At 46.3% G+C, this 8,609-nt stretch overlaps 1 long non-coding RNA gene across 2 annotated transcripts; it reads right to left on the bottom strand.

Moving 5' to 3' along the window:
* Positions 1–701: 701 nt before the first annotated feature.
* On the bottom strand, positions 702–7,744 carry LOC143159119 (uncharacterized). 2 transcript variants are annotated; one of them, XR_012995113.1, is made up of 5 exons: positions 7,712–7,744; positions 5,580–5,674; positions 5,372–5,420; positions 4,855–4,939; positions 702–2,100 (listed from the first exon to the last, which is right to left on the bottom strand). It is a non-coding gene; the product is annotated as an uncharacterized LOC143159119 (long non-coding RNA). The 2 variants fall into 2 exon arrangements; XR_012995114.1 differs by having other exon boundaries at positions 4,855–5,075.
* Positions 7,745–8,609: the final 865 nt, after the last annotated feature.

Genomic DNA, 8,609 nt, shown 5'->3' on the forward strand with positions numbered 1-8,609 from the left:
ATACTTGATGTATAAATTTAGATGGTGTGAATACCCATCGGAGTGTAAAACCTGTCCCTGGTGTTACGCAGTTAAGGCAAGAGCGTGCGTTTGACCATCTGACTAAGCAATTTGAAGGCATATTCACTGCTGACTGAAGTAATATGTCAAACCTTGACTTGTTTCACCAGTATCATGGAAAAGCATCTTCTGCGAAGGGAGAGCAGGCAGACTGTAGCCACTAGGTGGGATAACAGCCTAGCGGGCAACGTGGCTGGGAGATAACTGCAACACAGAGCCTGCACCCAGCCTTTGGCCAGTGTTGTAGTTTAACCCCAGCTGGAAAATAAGCCCCACGCAGCCGCTCGCTCACTCCCCCCCGGTGGGATGGGGGAGAGAATCAGAAGAGTAAAAGTGAGAAAACTCATGGGTTGAGATAAAGACAGTTGAATAGGTAAAGCAAAAGCCGCGGACGCAAGCAAAGCAAAACCAGGAATTCATTCACTGCTTCCCATCAGCAGGCAGGTGTTCAGCCATCTCCAGGAAAGCAGGGCTCCAGCACGCGTAACGGTGACTTGGGAAGATAAAACACCATAACTCCGAACATCTCTCCCCTTCCTCCTTCTTCCCCCAGCTTTATATACTGGGCATGACATCATATGGTGTGGAATATCCCTTTGGTCAGTTGGGGTCAGCTGTCCCGGCTGTGTCCCCTCCCAACTTCTCATGCACCCCCAGTCTCCTCGCTGGTGGGGTGGGGTGAGAAGCAGAAAAGGCCTTGACTCTATGTCAGCACTGCTCAGCAATGACGAAAACATCCCTGTGTTATCTACACTTTTTCCAGCACAAATCCAAAACACAGCCCCATACTAGCCACTATGAAGAAAATTAACTCTATCCCAGGCAAAACCAGCACATTTTCCACCCCTTATTTCATAATGTTTACGTCATGCTCAGGTACCACACTATCCTCACATTATCATTACCCACCACCTCCCTTCCCATCCTTTGATACAATACACAGATATCATTCCCTTAGTCTATGGACCACCCCTGTGAAATGCCCATAAATGTCCACGAATGTCCACTGAGCTCATTTAGTCCATGACTTTGGGCTCCATCTGTTATGGTGGTCACTCAGGACAGGATCGGTGGTGTGTTGCACGGTGCTACTGGGCACCAAAGCCAGCTCAGGTTGGGTCACTGCTGCACTTGCACTGCTTCTTCTAAGACTTGTCCTCCACTGGTTTAGGCGGTTCCTGCTAGAGTAATTCCTATAACATGCAACTCAGATCACAGGTTACAACAATTTAAAGGTATTTCCATTACAGTCTCCACCCCTGGCCCCTTTGGACCAGACCATAGGGTTTAACGTTGCAATAAACTCCTCCCCTTGCCCCTGCTCCGGCTTGGACTTATCCACAGACTGCAGTCCCTTAGAGGTGTACCTTCTCCAAGTGGAGCCTTATCGATGAGCCACAGTCTCTCCAGGGGTACACCTGCTGCGGCAGAGACTTATCCACAGCCAGCAGTCACTTTGAGGTGCACCTGTTCCAGCGTGGTCTGCTCTATGGGCCACAATGCCTTCAGAGCTATACCTGCTCCAGTGTGGCCTTACCCACAGCCACAGTCCCTTCAGAAGTAAACCTGTTCCAACATGGCCCTACCCATGGCTGCAGTCCCTCCAGGGCTGTACCTGCTCTGTTGTGGGCTTATCCATAGTCACATGCTTTGAGGCGCTCCAGCATGACCTCATGCACAGCCACTGATGCTTCAAGGTGTGCCTGCTGCAGCATGGACTTCTCCTTGGGCCACAATCCCTTCAGAGGTATACCTGCTGCGGCACAGACATAACCACAGCCAGAGACACTTTGAGATGTACCTGCTCTACCATGGGCTTATTCACGGCCACAGATGCTTCGGGGTGTCCTGCTCCCACATGGACTCATCCACAGGTCACAGTCCCTTTGCCTTGAGTTCACCCTGGAGTTCCAGCCCGTCCAGTACAGCAGCACAGAAACAGCAGCGATGCCCTGGCCATCTGCCAGCCCAGGTGCATCACCACTGCTGTTACCAGAATGTTCCCAGGCACAGCACAGTAAGATGATCAGCAGTCCAGCACTACAGCAAGCAGCAAAAGCAAAAAGCAGTCACTAACAAGCGCTAGACTCTAATATACAGCAAGACAAGCAAGCCCCATGGCAAGCACAGAAGCCTGCCAATGAATAGCGAAACAGCAGTAACAGTTATAAATTCTGTATCTGGCACATTCCAATCAAATCTGTCATTATCCTGAACCCTTCGAGCCCCACGTTGGGCGCCAGAAAGGACTTTCATGGTTTAACCCCAGCCGGCAACTAAGCCCTGCACAGCTGCTCGCTCACTCCCCCCCCCCCCCCCCCCCCCCCGCGGGATGGAGGAGAGAATCAGGAGAGTACAAGTGAGAAAACTCGTGGGCTGAGATAAAGACAGTTGAATAGGTAAGGCAAAAGCCACATGCACAAGTAAAGCAAAACAAGGAATTCATTCACTGCTTCCCATCAGCAGGCAGGTGTTCAGCCATCTCCAGGAAAACAGGGCTCCGTCACGCGTAACGGTGACTTGGGAAGACAAACGCCATCACCCCGAACATCCCCCCCCCTTCCTTCTTCTTCCCCCAGCTTTATATGCTGAGCATGACGTCATATGGTGTGGAATATCCCTTTGGTCAGTTGGGGTCAGCTGTCCCGGCTGTGTCCCCTCCCAACTTCTCATGCACCCCCAGCCTCCTCGCTGGTGGGGTGGAGTGAGAAGCAGGAAAGGCCTTGACTCTGTGTCAGCACTGCTCAGCAGTAACGAAAACATCCCTGTGTTATCAACACTGTTTTCAGCACCAATCCAAAACACAGCCCCATGCTAGCTACTATGGAGAAAATTAACTCTATCCCAGCCAAAACCAGCACAGCCAGCATCGCTTACAAGGGATGGGCAAGTAAAGCACCACACTGCATGTTAAACCTGCCACAGCCTTGGTCAGGGAGCACATTTAGGAGACTACAACATCTCTTTAAACATTCATAAATGTTCTCTGTAATTGCTCTGTTCACATTCAAGTGTTTTTATAACTTGACTATTGCATAGTTCCATAGTTGAACTTGCCACGTTTGCAAACATCTTAACAGGGCTGTTTCAGAGCTCTTGCAGAAACTGTAACACTACGGTAAAGAAAATGGGCAAAACTCTTGAAATCAAAGGGTCTGGCTTAATTTGCATAAGAAGGAATTTGACCTGGAGTTTTTTGTGTTATGTTTTATGGAGTAAGAAAAGAAAAGTGATAGTTCCGCTTTCACATTTACAACACATCTTTCATGCATCTTTCTTTAACAGCATTGTTTATGAAAAATGCATTAACAGCTCTGTTTTGCTTCAGGCAGGGGGATCCTTTACAGGATAGGCAGCTTGATTTGGGTCTTAATAACGATGATGTTCCACCTCTGTTCCGTGAATTAATGCGTCTGGGAGACAAACTCCAGAGCAAAGATGTAAGAGTGGGAGCTTGGCCTTCGCACATGAATATTCTTAAGGAGAAAGCAAGAGCTTTTTCTCCTTACAGCTCAAAGCAACTCAGAAAGCTCCCAAACAGAGCAAGAGGGAAACTGACCACTAAGTGGGTACACAGAGATAAAATAAGGCTTAGTAATTAACACCACACCACCCCTAGTTTGTGTATGTGTGTGGTTTTCCTCTCTCTTTCTGTTTCTGGAATGGTTTCTACATATGGAAGTGTTGCGTTTCCCTCATTTCCGTTTGTATAAGTATGCCTCTTAAAAGAGGGTAGGGATTGGGTTGTCCCAAACCCACTTGCAGCCCAAATGATTGATCACCATCACATCTAGTCGCTCCCAGGAGCCAATATAATGCTGCAAACCTTGCTTCCATTGATAGATTTCCATAAAAAAAAAAAAAATTCCATATGGGCAATTAGATTCCCAATATGAAAAGGCTTGACACGTAGACTTGCACGTGACTTTGCTAGGTAACAGAAAGCAATGTCTGCAGGTTAAGAATTTAGTAATAAGTTGGGCATATATGTATGTAATATATGTTTATATAGTCATAGTATTTTGAAAATGGCAAAGACGCTTGTTTGGCAGGAGGAGGCTGAAAATACCTCCTACATGAGTTAAGGATCAGGAATCTGTAATCCTTAAGAAAATGTAGGACTGAAATATTAATGAATCCCCAGCAAATCCCAAACAAGAGGCACAATACCTCCTCCTCAGGACCACTTCTCTTCCTCCTTCCCCCTTGCACCTCATTTTCTTACGAGATCAATTCAAGGTGCTCAGGGTAAGAGCTCAGGATTTCTTTGGTTTTAGGACATCTAACAGCAAAGTGTGGCAGCAAGACCCTTTGACAGGCTGAGAAGTAACTTGTTGTGGGTCTCGGAGAAATTCAGCCTCTGACATGAGACCTGAGCCCTCATTATTTAGTGTTGTGCTTCCACCGTGAGTGTATCTATTCTTCCATGGGCACCGAAAGAGATGTCAGTCACACGGCTAAAGAACAGAGGGGAGCTATGGGAATGAGAACCCTCTAGAGTGACACAGTTTCATGCTGTTTCTTTAATTTTTTGTCTGGCAAGTGAAATATATTTCACCAGAAGGTGGGAAAGGACTTGGAACAAAATTTATCTTGGCTGAGCAAACATTTGACAACGTTCTGTGGGAAACAACCATCTGTCTTGGGAGATATCAACTCCAGGAGATATTGATGGCACTAAAAATATCTGCCTTAGTCCACAGTCCCAAAGCATTCAGTTTTCAAGCATGGAGAGCCTCAATTCTTCAGCAGTAAACCTTTTTATTTATTTTTATTCTTGGAGTGTTGACTTACCAGGTGTGCAGCAAAAGGCTCCGGTTTGTTCAAGATGCAGCCGCACATGTTTTGGTGCCTGGGCTGAGTGGAAACTATAGAAGAGCTGCAGAGAGATAATTAATATGGATTAAAATGGAAAAAGGGCTTTGTGCCCTGCTTCACAAGTACAGACCGTACACAGAGATGGATGTCTCTATCTCAGAAGAGCTTCCTGGAGCAGTTTGGCAGGCTGGTTTCTTCTGAGATACACGAGAGGAGAGGGGGGAAAAAAAAAGTTATCTTTGAAAGAAACTTTAAAAAACACACCATGAATTCAAAACAGCTCTTTACTCCTCACTGACAAAGAGGTTAATGTATTTATTGAAACTGAGAAGCAGCCCCACCCCACGAATCATTAAGATTTAGACCATTTCACCTTCCATGTGTGGATAAAAGTCAAGATAATCCAAAGTTTTTCTAGGGAGGTGTGAAGATGGGGCAGCCTAAATTCACCGATAGATGTTCTGCATGGAAGTTGGCAGATCCGCTTTCATACCTGTGATTTGCTGGTCTCCTGCTGTCCAGGCAGGTGCTTTTCCGTGGGCCTGTGAAGTAAGTAATAGTTATTTTTACCACAAACTGGAGGTCTTGCTACCAGGACATATTCCTCTTCAGAAAAGGAAGTCTCTTAGCCATCAGGGGTCTCTCTGGGATACCAGAGATCAGAGGATTACAGGTGAAAGCCTTGACCTGTTGTCCCATACCTGCTCCAGAGTCTCTTGCTCTCTCCATCTGTGATCAGTGCAAATTCCCCGCCAGAGCGACGCCAACTTCTACATCTTCTCACAAAGAGCTTCAGCTGCAGCAAGAACAAGATACTCGCTTGTTCTACAGCAACAATTTGCATTTTGCTCTTTTGAGCCCTACCCCATCATATTTCCATTTCCTGGGATATTCCTTAGCTTTTTTTCCTCATTTTCCTGGGGTTTTCTCCTTTTGGGGAGGTTTTTTTAGGTGTGTTTGAGATGGGTTTATGGTTTTTGCCCAGGAGAGCCAATAAGAAGTGCCACGCACTTGTGCCGAGAGCAAGAACAAATGATGCTTCCTGCTGACAGCCCCCTGCCACCAGCAACTGTCCACCAGTAAACCCCAGAGCTGGATGCACTTTCTCCATGTTTAGTCTCTGCTAAAGAGGACTTTTTTCTGTGGCTAACATGACAATCCAATGGGAACCCATGCTGCTTACGCTGCAGAAGAATGACTGTTCAGCATAGCCAAATGTCCCCGATACAAAAGTCAGGGACATGAAGAGGGGCAGGCTTACCAGAGCGTAACTTTTTGGCATGATGAAGGTGGCTAAGTTAAGCTAGACTGGCCAATCATACTCAAAAAATAATAATTTAAAATTGAAAAAACCAAAATAACAAAAAACAAAAAATGTTGAAGGCCTATAGCTGAGTCTTCCTCAAAAGCTGACTCAGATGATATAAAAGAGAGTAAGAAATAATATTAAAAGCAATCAGATATTCCAGTGATGGAGGAAAGAGATGCAATGACTACTTCATCCAGATATACTCAGGCAGATAAAGAAAAGGGGGTGTCCTAGCAGTACAGTGTGCTTGACAGGACAGGCTTTATAGAAAAAGAGAATTCCTGCTTCTGGAGTAATTGAGGAAGAAAACATACAAATGCTTTAGAAAACAGTAGCTCCATGGTCCTGGAATAGTAAGTGGGGGGAAAGGCAGTAGGGGTTTATTGGGCAACTGGAGCAGACCAGAGCGCTCTGGGGAGCCATAGAGACATTGGATCACAGGTAGGAAAGAAGTGAAAACATCTGAAAGAGGAGGGCAAGCAGGAGAAGGGATTTCTCCCTGCACATACAGTGAGAGAAGGAGTGGAGACAGAAGGCTGAAAGGATGCACACTTCTTTAATGATCTTTTTTTTTCAGTTGGGTTTGTTTGCGTGACAGCTCTGAAATAGGACAAAGTACAAAGAAGGGCAATACTGCATAATGTGAATGAGAGAAGGGAACTGTTCAGCTTTTTCATTTAAATGCATGAAAATCTCTGAGGTCTGTGCATGTGTGGCGGGGAAGGCATGAATTAAAAAAAAAATTATGCTGAAGAAAATGATGACTACGGTGAAAGAACAGACTCAGTCTGAAGGCTCACAAGCACTGCTGAAATTATGAACTGTGCTAATAGTCCCAGGCTGTGTTTCTGGATGCAGAGTGGGGCATTGACTCAACAAATACATTAGCGAGATAGAATTTAATGACAGAAAGCCCTCTTTAGCTCTTCAGGAACGTACCACTGTGGTCACAGAGACCTGGCTGCAGGGATGGGATGGATGCTACTGATGCAGTACAGACCTGCCCATCCACAGGGAGCTCCTGAACCCACTGAGGTGGGTGTCCATGGCTGGTGACTTGCCAAGCTGCCTCTGTAAGACTCACTGCACACACCCTGCTGATCCTCACTGCCTCCTTCATCCTACTCTTTTTCCCTGGCACCAGCACTGCTCTGCAAGGGAAGGATGGAGCCCTGTAACTTGGCCTCATGGGAACAGAGGAGAGGAATGGAAAAGCCTATAGATTCAGGCCCATACATACCCACGGAGGGGACAGGCACCCCAGAGCAGAGGGACTTGCAGGTTTGGTAGTGGGAGCAAAGACCACATGCTTTGCTTCCTGCTTAGTGGTGACAAAAAAAATCTTGATCTGTCACACACTGCCAGGGACGGCTGCCACCCGCATTCTGGCTGCCTTCCTCCATGCTTCATTGAACAGGGGCCATCTGTGTGCTAAGGCGACCTTCAAGGATGACAAATGGGAAGAAAACACTTGAGAGACACTGGACTGCTTCTCAAGGCCAGAAGACATTGGTGGCACCTTACCAACGGGAGATCTTGCTGGCTTTGTATCATCTTTCCCAGATGTCCAAACCCAAACAGGTTCCCTTTTAGCGTCTGAGGGAAGATCATCGTATCTCACGAAGCACAGGCTGGCCTGAAAACTAAGGAAATGAAAATCAGGCAGTTATAAATAACAACCAACAACTCCAGATCAAGCCCCTTATCACCAGACCTCCAAAACCCAAATCCAGATGAAGCCAATTAATGTAAAGAACCACATACAATCACTAATAATACATACATTTCAGTTGTCCTGTGCAAGCCAAAGCATTTCTGCCACATCACCAAATACATTATATCTGTGCACTCTTTATTCAGTAGCAATTTATTTATATATGGTTATGGTGCACCCTGAAACACATAGCTTACTAATTAACTCATAGCCACCTGGAATGGTAGTTAGCACAACAAAATCTGGAGCAAATCCATAAGACTGATCATGAGATGTACATGCTTGAATCACTGAAAGTAGGCAGCCTCAGTGGTTTTAACCCATATAAAGGGAAAACATGCATTTCAAGCAGAATGCCAAGAGGCTGTCCAGTGCCAGGTCTGAAAAATCAGGCTCTGGATGTGCAGGGAGGTGTGGGCTTGAGGTCCCTGGTCTTCAAGTCTGCTCAGTGGCAGCACGAGGATGTGCCTTTCAATGTCGTATTAAGGAGTTAGAACCAGAGCAAGTGCTGGAAGTCTTTTATCCCATGGAAGCATCGCTGCCCAGCATTGTCCCTCAAAGTTATCCTGCCAGGAGATCACAGACTGGAGGTTTTGCGATGGAGAACTACAGATCTGCATGGGACCATCGTACAGGAACCAAAGCGAAGACAAGTTAAATTTGGGCAAAAGACTTCATACTCTGCGTGCATGTGCAAGAGGGCAGCTA

The sequence above is a fragment of the Aptenodytes patagonicus genome, chromosome 3, assembly GCF_965638725.1.
Source record: "Aptenodytes patagonicus chromosome 3, bAptPat1.pri.cur, whole genome shotgun sequence".
NCBI classification, from domain to species: domain Eukaryota; kingdom Metazoa; phylum Chordata; class Aves; order Sphenisciformes; family Spheniscidae; genus Aptenodytes; species Aptenodytes patagonicus.